This window comes from Argiope bruennichi, chromosome 7 (assembly GCF_947563725.1).
Source record: "Argiope bruennichi chromosome 7, qqArgBrue1.1, whole genome shotgun sequence".
In the NCBI taxonomy this organism is placed as follows: domain Eukaryota; kingdom Metazoa; phylum Arthropoda; class Arachnida; order Araneae; family Araneidae; genus Argiope; species Argiope bruennichi.
In genome coordinates, this window is record NC_079157.1 from 112,159,050 (window position 1) to 112,176,441 (window position 17,392).

The 17,392-nt window shown below is 31.2% G+C and overlaps 1 protein-coding gene across 2 annotated transcripts in view; it reads right to left on the reverse strand.

Annotated features, from left to right (window-relative positions):
- LOC129976562 (regulator of G-protein signaling 7-like) overlaps positions 1–17,392 on the reverse strand; it is a 339,884-nt gene that overhangs the window by 219,856 nt on the left and 102,636 nt on the right. The window lies entirely within an intron of this gene.

The window sequence follows — 17,392 nt, forward strand, 5'->3', positions numbered from 1 at the left end:
GATATTCTGGAAAATTATTCACTTATTTATCCCCATATATCATTCTGATACCTTAATTTATTATCCTCCAAATCATTAAGAGTTTTTAAATTACTTATCCTTGTTTATCATTCTGAGTTCTTAACTTATCTATCCCCCTATATCATTCTGATCTTTTCACTTATCCCCATTTATCATTCTGAGCTCTTAATTTATTTATCCCCTGTGTCATTCTGAGTTCTTAACCTAAGTATCGCCATATATAATCTGAGCTCTTTACTTATCCCCATATATCAGTCTTAGTTCTTAACTTGCTTATCCCCATATATCAGTCTTAGTTCTTAACTTGCTTATCCCCATATATCAGTCTTAGTTCTTAACTTGCTTATCCCCATATATCAGTCTTAGTTCTTAACTTGCTTATCCCCATATATCAGTCTTAGTTCTTAACTTGCTTATCCCCATATATCAGTCTTAGTTCTTAACTTGCTTATCACCATATATCATTCTGAAATGTTTACTTATCCCCATATATCAAACATTTTGAGCTCTTAACTTATTTCCATATATCATTCTGAATTCTTTAGTTTTCTAATTTAACAAAGATTTTTCAGCCAAAATAAAACTTTGCTTGAGTCTTTCAATAACCAATCACGGCTGTTTTTTTTTTAATTTTAAGTCACTCCCTCCCCCCTTCCACAAACACGATCGTTTTCTTTTATTAGCATCGCCATCTCCTCTTCCCCGTGTCAACCGGTGTCTTTCAACTCCTTTCGTAAAGAATGAAACAGCCTTGCCGACGAGAAAGGAAGTAAGAGAACACCTTTTTTTGTTCGTTATTCCATAAAACTGATATGACAGGGTTTAAAAGGAATCATGACAGGCCCCAGGGAAATGAGACTGTCACCGTGACTGAGAAGTGAGGGGAAAAGGAAATGTAGTAGGAGGGAGGGAACATTGGCAGGCCTTGAAAACGATACTGCTTCAGGTTCGTTTGGAAAAGAGAAATCGCGGACAAAGGGAAAGGATGGTAGTCTTGGCGAGAAGAATGTTTCTTTTTGAAGAAGACACACGTGAGTTATTAGGTTTCTTGGCCATCATTCCTCCGAGATATGATGTATTTTTGCCATGAAAGGAAAGCCAATACTGCATCTTAGAGAAAAGATTGAATATTTAAGAATAAAAGATTTATTCATTTTACTTCGAATTTGAGTTTGATGGGTTTTCGAGGAATAAAGAGTGATAAAATTGTTCTCGTAAGGTTTGGATCGAGTGGTTAGAATTTAAAATTTACTCATTTGAAGACATTTCGAGAATAAGGTCGAAAAAAAATGCTTCATCCTGATTTAAACTGGTTTATATGTTATCAAAAATGTATTCAATTGGAGGTATTCATTTTATTTTGAATTTGAGCTTGGCGAGTTTTCGTGGAATAAAAATTGATAAAATTGTTCCGTTATGGTTTGGATCAAGTGACTAGAATTAAAAATTTACAAATAGGAATGTGTTTGAGGAATAAAATTGAAAAATGCTTCGTCCCGTTTCCAAATAGTTTATGATGTAAAAATTTATTCATTTGGCGATACTTCAATGTAAAATTAAAATATGGTTATTGAGAAAAATTGTTACAATTTCTCATTCCTTTTGTAACATTACATGTATATCATATATTAGAGTGCAACTAACGATTATGTAAGAATTAAATTCAACAATAAAATTTTTGCGTGTAATATATGAAATTATCTATGAAATTTTCGAATTTTGTTTCAACAATATTTGCATTAAACAACTTTCCGGCGTCCTAGGGTTCGAGCCCCGGTCTGGGCATAATTGTTCTTCCATTGTTCTATCTGTGAGATGTGTGAATATATCCTCCTGTAAAAAGGGGTTGTGCAAGCGAATGAGTGATGCGTGAGTAGAAAAGTCGTACTATTGGCCTTAGTTGGCGCTACTAAAAAAACAAGAGACGCTCCCCCACCGGCTTAAATCGCTGTCTTCGTAACTGCGGGCTTGTCCATGGTAAGTGCCATAAGAAACAACAACAACATTAAACAACTCCCTAAAGTCCTTCCTGCATTGCTGCCTCATCGCAGTGGGAGAGTGTTCCTCAGTGGAATGGCTGAAGTAAGTCGGAAGAGTATTCTGGTAGGGTCACCAAAGGCGTGAAGGCCATTCCATTATGCTCAGCTAAATGCAATGCAGGCATGAGGCAAAGTCCGACTTCAACCTTTGGTGTCTCTAGGTCCTTGACTTCTTGTAGCTGCAATTTAAGCCCTTTTATCATGATTCCTGAGGCTGTGTTACATTGTTTGAAGGCGTTCGAGCTCATGGACCTGGTTTGATGTTACTGTCAACCAGGTGGGATAAGCCACAACAACTCATTAAACAATTACAAATCCACTTCTATTGCATTCAACATCAAATCCACAATTCTTTACATTCTGCATAATATAACGAGCACTAATTATAAATTTCATTGTGATATCTCGATTATTTTTTGAGATATGACGATACTCGTGCAGTAGAATTATGAAAAAACTCGTTCTTAAGACAATACGTTTAAAGTTTTAAAATGCGTAAGGATCACTTGCATGTCAATAGTTTGCTATAACTTGACTTCGAATTGATATAGAGATAAAATAAAAATATTACTAGAAACAGAAACGAGCCTAATTTTTAAAGTTGCAAAAGTGAATTTTCATCCAAATTTATATTTTCCATCTTGTCGGATTGTTTCTCATTTGAATTCTTTCATATTATTTCTAATGGAGAGGTCATATATAAAGGAATTTTTAATTAAGTCGATGTTTTCTAAAGGTCTCCGCCATTTGGTTAAACGAATTAAAAATTAATTAAATTAAAAAAAAAGAAGCATCGTGCAATTTTAAAGCAGAATGTTTTGCTTAGAATTAAAGCAACTGTTTATACTTAGAATGAGCAAAATAAATAAATACATTAAAGAATTGTAGTACTGAACCAGGTTTCAACTAATTTTTAAAATAAGGGCATACTAGTTTTATTAAAAATATAAAGGAATTTTTATATAAAGGAATATTTAATTCGTATATAAAGGAATTTTTAATTAAGTCAATGTTCTCTGAAGGTCTCCGCCAATTACTTAAGCTAAAAAGATACGAATTAAAAAAAGAAGCATCATGCAGTTTTAAAACTGAATGTTTTCCTAAATCAACTGTTTGTACTTAGAATGAGCAAAATAAATATATTAAAGAATTGTAGTACTGAACCAGGTTTCAACCAATTTTTTAAAAAAAGGGCATACTAGTTTTATTAAAAATTAACAAATTTTCCTAAACCACTGTTAAAATGGCATCCAAACGACAATCAAATTGTCACAAAAAGTAATACTTGGGGTTCTGTGGTTTAGTTTGGTTATATTAACGTCCCGTTTTAAAGCAACACTAGGGCTATTTTGGGGCGGACCTCTTAATTCTGAATCGTGATCAGATGACGAGGATGACACCCGAGCTGGCAGCCTCCCTCTCTCTCAACTTCTTGATCAAAAAGGAAGGGGGACAATTGCGGTTTTAGGTATTATTCGATCTTAGATAATGCGCACTATAAGGTCGGTGTTAAGATGGCGAGTTTATTTTCACATTTTAATGCATTTTTAACATGCTAACGCTTTATTTTAGGATCATCTTTTTATTATTTTGTTTTTTTGCACCTGAATTTTTGATAATGATTTCACACTTCTCGGCATCCATGTTTGTATTAATATTATTGAAGAACACGTCTGACATTTATAGATATTCTAACCTATCATGATAAAATATTTCGGAATCTGATCAGTTACACTTAATAAGATGTTAATATTATCCCAATATTTTATAATTCGTAGAATTGGCATCTTTACAGGCTTATTTATTAAGCAATGAGGAGAAAAATTCTTTAATTGATCTACTTGCAACTTCCTCTCAGCCTAGCGGCATTATGCAGCAGCAGCAGCATGTTTGCTTCGTCGGAATCCACCACTGAAAGGAAAAAACACTATTTTTGGATACTATTCCAAAAACGATAGTATTTAAAGAAATCATGACAGGTCCAAAAAACGACAATATTTAAAGAAATCATGACAGGTCCCAGAATAATGGCACTGCTACCGTGTATGAGATGTAAGAGGGGGAGGGTGCCGGAAAAGGATGGCAGGCGATGGAATGTTGAATGATATCTTTGAAACCGATACTTCTTCAGTTTTGTTTAAAAAGGGAATTCTCATACAAAGAGAATTAATGGAGAACTGGGTGAGAAAAATAATTCTTTTGGAGATGAGGCACGTGAGTTATTGGGTTTCCAAGCGACCATTCCTTCAAAGCATGCGGTATAAAAGCAAAGAAATGAATCTTGGGAGAAAAAAAACTAAAAAAAAACGAATCGAATATTTAGGAAAGAGATTTATTCATTCTTTTTACACTGAATTCGTAAAGTTTCTAGGATACGTTGATGAAAAAAAAAAAAAAAATGCTATCTTTTATTTGAAATGAATTGTATAGCCAATTTTTTTTTTTTTTCCTTTGAAGAACTTTTTTTGTTTGTTAAATAAAGTTCGATTTTGATAGTTAAAATCCGCTCTAAAATTTTTGCATTGGTTTAATTACAATCCCATTCAATTAATATTTTTCACTTATGTCTTGGTTTTTCTCGATGTACAAATCCATAAGAAGATTTCGTTTCCTTTCAAATCTAGAATATAAAGTACCACATGCTTTCTTTGTATGTTATATTGCTTGTAAACTTCCCTAATAAAAATAAATGTTTATCTCCATAGCTTTCTATAACGAAGGTACATTTTATATAAAAATACGACAGTTCGCACAAGCACTATTTGGATGGTGGGAATGTGTACCTCAGAATGATTTTTAATAGTTTAATTAAAAATTTTGATAATGGTAAACCAAAACAAGATTTTTGCATTTTTCACGATAACATTCAAAAAATATTTATATATTAATGAAATAGTTTTTCCAGTAATTTAATGTTCAAAAAAGTAGTCTTTTCAACAACACTAATTCAGTTGTATAATTTTCCCTGATTTTGAAAGCTTTTTTTTTTAATTATATAAATACAATTGTTAGTCTGAGAAACACGTTTTTTTGGAATACGTCAGTCTGTGAATATTGTTACTCCTAAAACTATGAGCTAGAAGGATGAAATTTGGTATGTGACCTTTACACTAAATGTAGAGATTTTTATCAAATTTTGAAGAAAATTCATAAACAGAAGTCTTGTTTTGTTCGAGTACAAATGAAAGCAAAGTAACGAACAAGTTAGATAAAAATTTAGTATGCAATTTTAACATGAGTGTAAATCATATTTTGAGCCAAATGAGTCAAAAAAATTGTTCGTTTCAGACCAATCACTATACACATTTACATATATGCACCCGTGATAACTTAAAAATTCAATGCATTAAATAATGAAATTCGGTATGTAAATCTTATAATTAAAATTGTAGTTCTACTGTTTGACAATGGATTGTAAAACCTTCCGCGCTTTTGCGCATGCGTTAGGATGGGTTTCATTCGACAAAATAGGGGTGAGAGGAAAGATGAAAGGAGGAGATGTTTACATTTAAAAATGAGGACTCGCGGTTTTATGAGACGTAAACATTACAGATAATTAGTAATACAGAAGGGAAAAGATACTAATGCACAATAAAATATTCCAGAGGGGAATCGCATAAGAAACAAACTTTAAATTATGAAAAATAAATGAAAAATTTCTGTTCCTAAAATTTGGTAATTACTTTTATACAAAATAATGATCTTTTTTATATTAAAATGTTTCTATGTTATTAAATTTTTTCAGAAATATTTTAATTCCCCGTTTTCTGCTTCTTGGTCACAATATTTAATGATATTATGTAAAATTTTCATCGTACCATTCCTGAAAGCTTTTTTATCACTTTTGGCTACACATATCAATACGAAATTTTGAGTTAAAATGCAGTCAGAAATAACACAACACTCACATACACGTGAAAAAAAAAATTGAACGAAAATGTATCTCATGGGAAATCCAAGGTCAAAGGTGAATACCGGAAATGCGCTCATCGTTCCGCGTCTCACTCCTTAATGAGATCGAATCGTCGAAATGTGGTCGTCTCAGAATCCGTTGACGAACAGTACGCCAAATTTTGGTGTAAATCGAAAAACATTATATTTGGTTATCTTCAATATGCTACGAATCACAAAACGATCGTGGGTAGAACATTGAGAATTAAAGCAAACACTTGTGGCATTGATCGAAGTCCATTGATCGAAGTTGTAATGAGGGGTTAACACTTATTAAATAATAAGTGAGAAAATTTCAAAAGAGATCACCCCAGTTTGTTTCATTTAGTAGATTTAGTTCAAAATTTGGATTTTGTTCAATAGTCCCTATGCCTTCATTAGCCACATCTGGAATTATAGTTCAAAAATATGTTAGTTTTTAAAAAATTAAGCAAAAACATATTTATCGACTTCTTTTTATACTTATTAGTTGCCTTTGGCCATCAACTTTTTCACCCATATTATTGACCTTTGAGGCTGTTAAAAGATCAATATGGAGCACATTTTTTAAAAAAAATTTCATATCACTATTTGAGACAACTGAAAATGTGAATTTGATTGAATGAATCGACTACAAATGACTGCAAGTGCAAATTAAAAAATGTATATTTTATTAGTTAAAAGTGAAAATGGTTGGTAAAAGAAGACGATTGAAAGTTTTGAAGGATGAATTTTAATCGCATCATAACATTAAAAAGCATTACAGATTGCGTATCAAATTAAAGTTTAAAATTTATCTAAATATTATAAATAAAGCTCAATGTGTGTGTGTGTGTGTGTGTGTGTGTTGGCGCTCTACAAGCCAGGTCATTTGACATACAGTTACCAAATTTAGTACATGTATACCTTAGAGGTCGGGAATGTGCACCTGGGGTCCCTTTTTTTGAATTTTTAATTAGAATTTTAATTATTAATTAAAAACTAACTTTCCCGCCAAAAAAATCTTCCTTTTTCCCCACCGCCAAATGAGTAAGGCTTCAGTTTTTTTTTCTCCCAACAGTAATGAGGCTAGGGTTAACATTTTTCGGCCGATTATTTCAAACGATTCTGTTTATTTTCTTAATGTTTTATGCATTTAAAATTAAACATTGTTAATTAATCTATGTTTCAGATTCATTCTGAAGTACTTTTCAATTAAAATAAAACAGAATAAAGGAAATTAAAAATGTCTAATCTGCATAGCATTACCCCAACTGGCGTAGAAAAATTCAAGTATTTGCGTTACCGTAACTGGCGAAGAAAATTCACGCATGCACATTCCACTGTGTTCTGCTTGTTGACATGACAACCATTATCAACGGATGATTTAAATTATTTTTAGGTTAGTTGCATGCTTTTGTAAGTAAATTGTATTTATGTTAGTTATATATTTTTGTATACGTTTATAGTTTTAAGTACATCGTTTTTTAAGTAGTTTTTTAAACCTGTTTTCGATCGATTATTTTAAACGATTCATTTTATTTTCTTAGTGTTTGATGCATTTAAAATTAAACATCGTTAATGAATCGATCTGTTCATGATGAATCTGAGAAAACTTTGTTGACAAATTCTTGAGATATTACATAAATTAAGAAAGATATTCTTTAGTACCCATAAAGTTTAAACGCTCAGTGACTCTGTTACCAGTAATCATATTATTAAAAAAAAATGCTTTGTTTCAGTAAAAAATATTATATTAATTGCAGATTAATTATTTACACTTTAATTTAAAGCATAAATTCTACGAGAGGTAACATAAAATTAGAGAGATACATATTACGTTATGACTGAAGGCCTTTATAATATTATGAGTAAATTATATGACTCTTAAAATTTGAAGTTTTAAAATATTTTGATGAAGAATCTATTAAAGTTGGAATTGCGTAAAATATTTAATGGTACGACCGGAGTTTAACCCCCGGCTTGGCGCAATTTTTAAAAATCGCCAACAACGGTCTTGCGAAATGTTCAAAAGCAAAGAAGCAGATGTTCAATTATAGTGCATAATAAAGATTGCCAGCTTTGGCACGCTATCGCAACTTGGCGAAGAAGGGGGTTAAACTCCGGTTCAACCTATTTAATTATTAAAATTTAAACGAACATTAAGATTGGCGAACCGATTGGTCGCCAAAAGCGGCTAGTTAAAAATAAAGAAAAATTAATGGAAATGATATCATTAAAAAATAATTCTTTGAGTTTTAAAACAAGGCGAAAAACCACTTTTACAAGATAATGGATTTGAAAAATCAATTTCCTTTTGCAACTTTCAGTGATTATTCATTTAGAAATGGTTAAATCTGTTTTCGAGCTCGATTAAACTTTCTGTATGGCACCTATTTCTATCATCTTGTTTTACAAATTTTTATTTCTGATCTGAACGAAGTTTTTGAGACACAGCAAGTCTTCTTTCATGCATTTCTTGTATTGTTTGGTTACACTCATTTGCCTGACGAAGCGTTTAATTCAATGCAGCTGAAAAAGGAGGAGACTGAAATTCTTATAATGAATTACTTTCATTGGAATGTCGCCATTTGGCAATAAGTAGTAATAAGAGAAATTCCTGAACCACGAACGTTAGCATTTTATACATAGAGATTTTTATCGTTTGCTTTATTCCACTGTACAATTTATTATTATTATTATTTACTCCAGAACTATTTTAAGACGGATCTCGTAATTCTAAACTGCTATCAGATGACAAGGATAACTCCAAGCTAGCATCTAATCTTTTTCAGAACTTCCATGCCATAACAGCAAAATATTTCATTTTTCGCCACATATTTAATCAAGGACGCCCAACTTAATTTACAGCAAAGATTTCAATAAATTTCTTTAAGTTTTTATTAAAAACACCAAGTTTAAGACGACATATGAATTAGCATAGAATTCGGAAAATAAAATACTTTAATTGCAATATTATCGAAAAATCGGAACAATTCATTATGAAAAGCCTGTTTATAGATAGAAAAATATTAAGACGATTTAATCTGCGAAAGACTTTCTTTGTATTAATACAAGGATGCACGTCGGACTTTTCAGACTAAGAATTCTTTTCTTAGCAAATCACAAAACAATTATGTTTCAGATTTTTTTTTTATTCTATGGAAGTGCAATATACAAAATGCAAATGAATAATTTTCACATAAATATCACAGTTAATACACCGCAATGAAAAATATTTCAAGCATGAGTTTTAAGGATATTAAGGATTAAAATTGAAAAATAGAAGAAGACTTATAAAAAAAATAATCTTCTGCTTAACAAAAATTAATATTAATTGTTAAATTATTATTATTATTAATTTAATTTAATATTTTAATTTAAATTATTCGAATTAAGTTCGAAATTATCCTTCTAAGAAATCTAGCACTGATTGAAATGTGAATTTTGTCTTTAGAGACATGAATATCTGTTTTCTAAGATAAGAAAATAGGAGAAATTCCCAAAATGCCTGTGGTGAGCTTCCAAATAACCTTGAACGTTGGATTTTCTCCAATGAAATACAGTTTTCTATTCTATATTGCTAAGCCCTTCGGTCTTCGGAAGCCCGATATGTGTCCTCCCAGGTTAAAATTACAAAAATATAAAAAAATTACTTTCGAATTCTTAATAATATTTTCAAAATAAAATGAAAGAAATTTTTTAATTGTGATACTTTGACTTTAATTGATTAAAGCGCTACGATGGGGTGTGCGCGCTGTGGAAAATTGTGAATGAATTTAGAAATGCATATTGATTTTCGAAAATCGCATAATACGAAATTGAAGAATGCGTTAGGCTTACACATGGAAGTTAAATTATTGTTCAATAAATATGATGCTCTGTGTTAATATGTTCTTTAGACAAAGGCATATCAGATCTTTGGTACCTTAGGGTTTCGAACCTGGAGCCCTGCACTCTCGAAGCCAGAACATTACCACCAACTTCCTTTTACCAAACTAATCCAAGATCTTATCAAGGAACTTTACAGACAGCAGAACACATACTTTCATGCCAAGGATCAACACAGCATTTGGATTCATTCCAACACTGTATCGTTGTCGACGCGAAACATGGTATCTTTATCCTTTCAAAAGTTAATCTCCCTTTAAAAAAAAGGAATGAGCTTAAAAATGCGTTAAATTCTTTATTTCCACAGTAAATCATCATTCGCTATCAGTATAAAAATATAAAAATCTTCCTCTTGCTGCTTAACCACTTCAATAGCAATTCTTTACAACGAACCTTCCAGTGTAGAAAAAACTCAGTTAACAATAAACCTACATCCATCGGCTAACCCCAGCATTCTTTCCCTAAACTCGTTATCGCGTTCAAAACAACGACCAGGGATGGGGGGGAAAAAAAAAAGGAAAAAAGTTTTTTTAGAAGAAAATATCCTCTTCTGCCGCCAAACGAAAGGAGCGGTCAGGCTATTTATAACTACAGGCGGCGACACACCACCCCTCTGCACCATCCCCCATCACTGTAGATCGATATCCCGTCCTTTAAATTATGTTCCCAGCAGAATGTAAACAACACATCAGCGCTTCGTTTCATTTCTGGTGTTTGGAACACACTTGCAGCTAAGTTGCCTAAGCCTTCATTTTTCTCAAATAGGATTCAACGAAATAAATCTGGACGTATATCCTATATAGAAGCATAGCAACCAGCGGGGGGGGGAGGGCACCATGTAAACAAAAGCAATTCCAGTGTGCTCATGCCAATTTTTAAAGAGAATCATCAACCAAAGGCAAGTGTACATCCCCTCGGATGCTAATCTTATAGAGCGCCATAGGAACGAAACGAAATTCCATTTATTGGCGTTTATGCCAATTTTTATAGACATTCAGGAAGGAAGTATACATACCCCTAGTGGACCAATCATAGGGAGCGCTATAGAAACGAAATGGAATTTCAGTGTGCTTATGCCCGTTTTTAATCACCAGGTGAAACAGAGAAAGAAATAGCCATACTTCAATCTAGCTAAATAGTGATAATGAGTGGGACAGGAGTGAAAAAATCATTTTGTCCCAGGTGCTACTTACACTTGCTTTGCCATTGATTTTATACAGGTATTCAGAGCATTACTCTCTTGAATATGATGAAATAGTGGAGTCAGCGAATTCGACCTCGAAATTTTGTTAGGTTCGTGTTTCACTTGAACTTGCCTCACTTCGAAAAATACTGGATATTCAAACCAAGTCCGAAACACCGTAACGCTTCGAAATTTAGAGGTCGTGTTCCAAACCTCCCTCTCTCAGTTCGAAAAATAATATTGGAGATTCGGACCCGGCCCGAAAACCTTAACAAAGTAATAATTTCGACACGATTCATTGTGCGAATCCTGCATGCAAAAATGTATTTAATATCATCTCAATGAGCGTGACTACAAATCTAGTAATTTGATAAAACACTGAAATGTGATGTTGCAAAATATGCTCGAAAATATTTTCTAAAATTTATTAAAATTGTACTAAAATAAAATTGAGAACACTACTTTTTTAAGTTATTAAATTGTTATAAAGAATTCATTTTATTTAAAATTGAAATTGGCATGACAATTTTTGATGCAACAGTATGCTGCAAAACTATTACATTAATTTTATTAATTTTAAATTAATAAAAATTCTGAGAAAAATTTTGTAAACACTTTCTTAATGAACCCCAACTACCCAAGAAATAACTACGAACTAAATTTATGAGCTCTAGTTCTAACAGTATGTTTTTAGAGAGTTCTAAACGATTTTTTAATGTTGTGGAAGCACGACGTAACTTACAAATGCTATCCAGGCTTGATTAAAAATATTTGTTGGTATGTTACATAGTGTGCAATGGAAAACTAATACTCAGCCTGAATAAATTTTGGGAACCTATGGACATTTTTCTTACTCTCTTGCATACAAAATATAAAACTTCGAATCAAAAAATTCAGAGTAGAGATTTTGACGTATCTATACGTTTCAGACTTCCACAAGTCATAAAAGCAAATTTTTGGCATTAAGTCTGCCTATCCTTCTATCAGTCGGTCGGTCTATCTATAATTAAGAAACTTTGACCAAGACGGATGAAATTTTGGTACATAGAACTACAACTCAATTTGTAGATTTATGTCAAATTTTAAACAAAATCGATGCTAAGGATGTCTGCCTGTATCTCTTCGATACAAATGAATACGATAAGAGCTAGATAGATAAAAATTTGATACAGGTTTTGCATCTAATTAAACTCGGTATCAAATTGGGAATCAACTCCATCAAAAGGCTGACAATTTGTCGGTTTATACTTTCTTATGTATTTAAATGCAGTAACTCAAATAAAAAGCGTTTTAAATGATATTAAGTATTAATATTTACAGAAATTTCAGCTTTAAGTAAAATTTAGTTTTAAGCGATCGGAAAAAGATGCCAAAGATACATATTCGATTTTCTGGTATTTGTGTATTACAGCATACAAGCATTTAATCGCCAAAAAAAATAATAACCTAAGATTCAGTTGAAGAAAAATTTAGATTCAAGCCAAAGATCGATTATAGCCAATTTCATCTAACTAATGCAGAAGTACCAGTTTTAAAAAAACTACGAAATTCACAACTCACATTTGTGGGATTTTGAAAATGTAAGTTTAGACATTCATTGCTCTCACGGTCATTCCCAAAGTCCACGATTTAATTAATACAGGGAGAGGTGGGATATTCATTAGATAATATGCAAGAAAATTTCGAGGAAACTTACTCTAGTTCATTAACTTTTCCTTGCATTTCATGCAGGTCATTTTCTAATGATTTTATTCTAAGTAGAAGGGAAAACAACGCAATAACTGTTTTCTGAGACTAGAAGCCAGTCGCCATTAGATGCTTAATTGCAAATCTGTTTATCACAATAAATATGTCCATTAAGTCCCAAAGTTTAAGAACGTTTTTGGTAGTGACTGGACGAACAAAGCAGAAAAGTATTTTTATTTACTCGACACGAAAACTCAAACTTCAAACCGCATATCGAATAACTATCATAAGAAGATAAAGATTCTAGAAATCATATTTCTGTAATCTGCCAATCAGACTTTGTCTCCAAAGAAACCTAATCTATACCATCTGGCGTTGTCAAAAAAAATTTCTTACCAGAGAATAAACAACGAATCTTTATTGTTCGATTTTTGAGCTGGGAAGACACTCGCAATAAGCTGCTTAATCTTCTTTTCGAAGAGTCTTTTAATCAAAACAGATTGTAGAGATTTTCCCTTGTATCTCAGTTGCAACATAGATCACATCCCAAACAAGTTGCGAAATGGATACGTCATGATTTAAAAGTAAAAAGATCACTTCATTACAAAAGCATGGAGATGGATTGTACGCAATCCTATTGTGCAATAATTTCGGTAAAAATAACTTTAATTCTCTTCTAAACAACGAAATTCATGCTCAAAATTATTCTTTTAAGTTTGTTTTTAAATTTAATCTGAGGATTTTAAGACTTTAATCGAAAATAAATTTATCATCAAGATCTCAGTTTGTAATTCTTTTTTCTTCAAACTTCATTTAAATTCGTCCCACCACTTCGAAGCTATAAATAAGTGTAGAACACTGATTACAGAGTATCAGTACTCGTAGTACAGAGTAGTACTCGTAATTTTCCGCCATGATCAAATAACAAAAATAGCACATAAACCAGAACCCTTGAATTAAAACTGCCAAGCCACATCAGCTCTTTGCCTGGCGAAAAATTTCATTCATATAGTTAAATGACCAGAATTTATATGCACATTAGATTTTTGTTAAGTTTTTCAAATTTATAAGCCTGCAATTCTACGGCCAAAATCTTGTTTTTAGAGTTTTCTTTACAAAAGTGTTTCTGCAAGATAGAATGTTATGTGTTATCCTTTATAGTTACTTGTAAGAAATTCTTGTATTCGCTTAGTTTTTATTGTGCAATTGTACTGCAATATAGAAATGAATGATGCTTCTAAATAATAAGTTTTAGATTTGTTTAATATTTTAAAACATGATTACTTTAAATGAATGTGTTCGAAGAATAATTATTAATTTAGGACGTGTTTTTTTTTATTTGCTTAGTCAAGATTCGCCTTTTTTTCTGTACATTTTCCGAATTAAAACGATCAAGGAGCAAATTATATTATACAGAAAAAAATACTGAATGTTAAACAACATTTTAACATTCATTCTGTATATCATGATTTACGGATAATAAATTCATTTCTAAGGTAATTAAAGTTAATATCTTTGAAATAAAACCAGAATACCAGCGTATATAAAGAGGATTTGGAACATTGTAATATAGCATTTTTTTAGGTTTTTTTCATCAGAACAATTCATATGCTTCGAAAATATTAAAGAAGAATTTAAATATTCTATTTTAATTAAAATTTTGACTAGTCTTTTGTTTGTGAACATCAACAAGTCAATAAGTAATTGCGTGCCAAATTTTGTAGTTTTAGGAGAATAGAAATTGCTTGTTTGCCCGATAGAGTGTTAGGAACAATTTCAGTTACTGCATGTGCAATTATGTAAGTTATAGATAGTATATGATCAGAAAATATTAAAGAAGAATTTAAAATATTTTATTTTATTTTTATTAATTAAAATTTTGACAAACTCTTTCTTTGAGGACATCAGAAAATCAATAAGTAATTTAGTGCCACATTTTGTAGTTTTGGGAGAATAGAAGTTTATTATTTCCGAATAAAGTATTAGGAACATTTCCGATTCATGCATACGGCATTAAGAAATTTACAGAAGTCCAGCCTTTAAAAATTACTTTGTTAAAATAGTACTATTTGTAATTCGCACGATTTACTCTAAAGAACAAACAATTTGAAGATACCGATTTGAATCTAATATATATGTTTGCTTCTTCAAAGGTACATCTGCAAGTAAATATTTTACTAAAACTACACAAAATATTATGTAAAATTCGTTTCGTTTTAGATATTTTTTATTGTAGCATTTTTAATAAATATTATGCATTTCCATCCTTTGCCTACTTTTCGCTCAAAATTACTACCTAATCTCAAAGTAATACTTTTCGTTTCTGTAACCAAATTTGGATTCAGATCTACAATTTTGATCTTTCGAATGCATAAAAAAATTCATTATTTAAGACCTGCAATTTTAAAAATCGCACATTCACTTATTTAACAGATGGTCATCTGTTAAACGGATTTGGTCCAAAATTTAATACACAACTACATATTTAAAGATAACGCTAAATACAAAATTTCACCTATCTAGCTTTTAGCGTTTTTGAGTTCACATGCATGGAGAGAGGCATACATTTCAGATAGACTAGTTCGTACAAAATTTGGCATATATATGTTAAAACTACATACCAAATTTTATCTATCTAAAAAAAGCTTTTTGATGTTATGTTCGAAGACCGACATAATTCTAAAAATACATTTTTTGGATTCAGGATTATTAAAACATGGATAAAACATGAAAATTCGTCACAATCTCGAGGTCGAATGTTTTTTAACAATCCCAGTATTTTCATTTTGCTTACTTCCTATTCAAGCAAGTTTTTTAAAAATATATTTTATAAAAACACTTTTATTAGTACATTAAAAGACAATTCTTTAGTTGAATTATTTTATACCTTTCAGTCATTAGTTTACGATTAATTATAAACGTAACAGAATCTTGAGATCAATTTCTTTTCAAAGAAACTCGATGTCAAGCCATGGATATAGAAACTAAATTTGATTAAATTCATCGGTTAAGAAACAATTAAATTCTGAAAATATTAAAGTAGTGAACTAAACTTCACAATACCAAAGATTCAGAAAGTGCGTGCTGTGTTAATGGCACATTACGTCTTTAGAAACATAAAATAAATTAGCGTTAAAAAATTTTTTAACAGTGTAAACATTTTAAAACATTTTATTGAAGAAATTTTTTCCTAATTTTAAGCTTTTTCTTTCTTTTTCCTAAGATAACTTCCGCAAATAAAATGTTTTCCCTTTCTATTCTTCATTTAATAATAAACAAAACTAAAGAAAATATAAAAGCTAAATTCCTGTAAAATTTAATACTAGCTACATGTTGCATTTTCAAAACAATAATTTATCGTTAGACTTTTAAGCCCAGATAGCTCTGATGAAAACAAACTTTTAACATCAAAAATTTTTATTAAACGATTTGTTATAAAAATGAACTTTGCTAGAACATCTTGAGGTATCTTACAAGGTTTAACTTTTCTTTGTGTTCTTACAGAATTCTATTAATGCAATCTAATACTAGTTGCTTCGTTTTCTTGTTCACGTTGGTTTTTTTTTTTTTTTTTAGTGTTCGTAGATATATGTCGTCTTGATGTAAAATATAAAGTCTTTCTTTTATACACAAGCTATTTTGTCATAAAAACTGGTTAAAATACGAAATGAAACATTATATGTTAAAATGAGCAGCTATTTATGAAACGTCAGGAATGACAATTTCCAAAAATTGTTAATGCATTTTGTCCGCTGCTGAGCTACTCATATTTCTCAAATTACTCTGAAACGAATAATGGTTAGGTCAATTCACTCCAGCTAACGAGGTTTCACGAGATTTAATATACTAATGCACCCAAGCAAAGTTTTCATTAATAAATGGCAACACAGAGAGCGAATAGAATAGTCTACAACAAATTCTCTTTGATTCGCGGCCAGCGAACAAAGAGAAAAAGTCCGGGAAAATATCGTTTGCTCATTTTCAAATCATCGCTCTGCGTGCCATGGAGGAAACGGGAAAAAAAAATCAGTTAATCGTCTGCCTTAGAGAGAGGCGGTCGATGGAAAGCGTTCGAAATTTCCTTCCGCAGTCCATCCTTCGTGCAATTGGAAGATACGAATTCTTTTCCCGGGGTGTTCTCGAGGGTCTTGATGGAGTGATGAGAGCCTTTATTCACTTTATCGTAAGAATTCCAGTGAGTGGTCGTTTGCATAACGACAGAGTAGGGGTGGTATGAAAGTGGCAGTGGCATAGAATATCAAATTCCATCACACAAGCTCTTTTCTTCTAGTGTTTTGTGAGACTGTGAAACAAACTTTTAATAAAAGATTCGGATATAGTTGAAAGAATTATTGCGCGCATGGAATTGTATTAAACCAGGATTAAAATAAATTTAAAATTTGAAAGTCAACGAATTATTGAATGAATAAAAATAGATTGAATTAGCATTGAAATAATATTGCGTTCCGTAGAAGTGAGTAAAAAATTAAGTAAATAGAATTTGCTAGGATATGAATAAAACAATGAATGAATAGAATTCATTTTTTAAATGCAAAATTAAATGGCAAATTAAAGAAAAAATGTATTAACCATTAATATTTTAAAAAGATAGAGTTTTGTAAAATAAGTGAATTTATGGAATACGATTGGAATTATTTAAAAA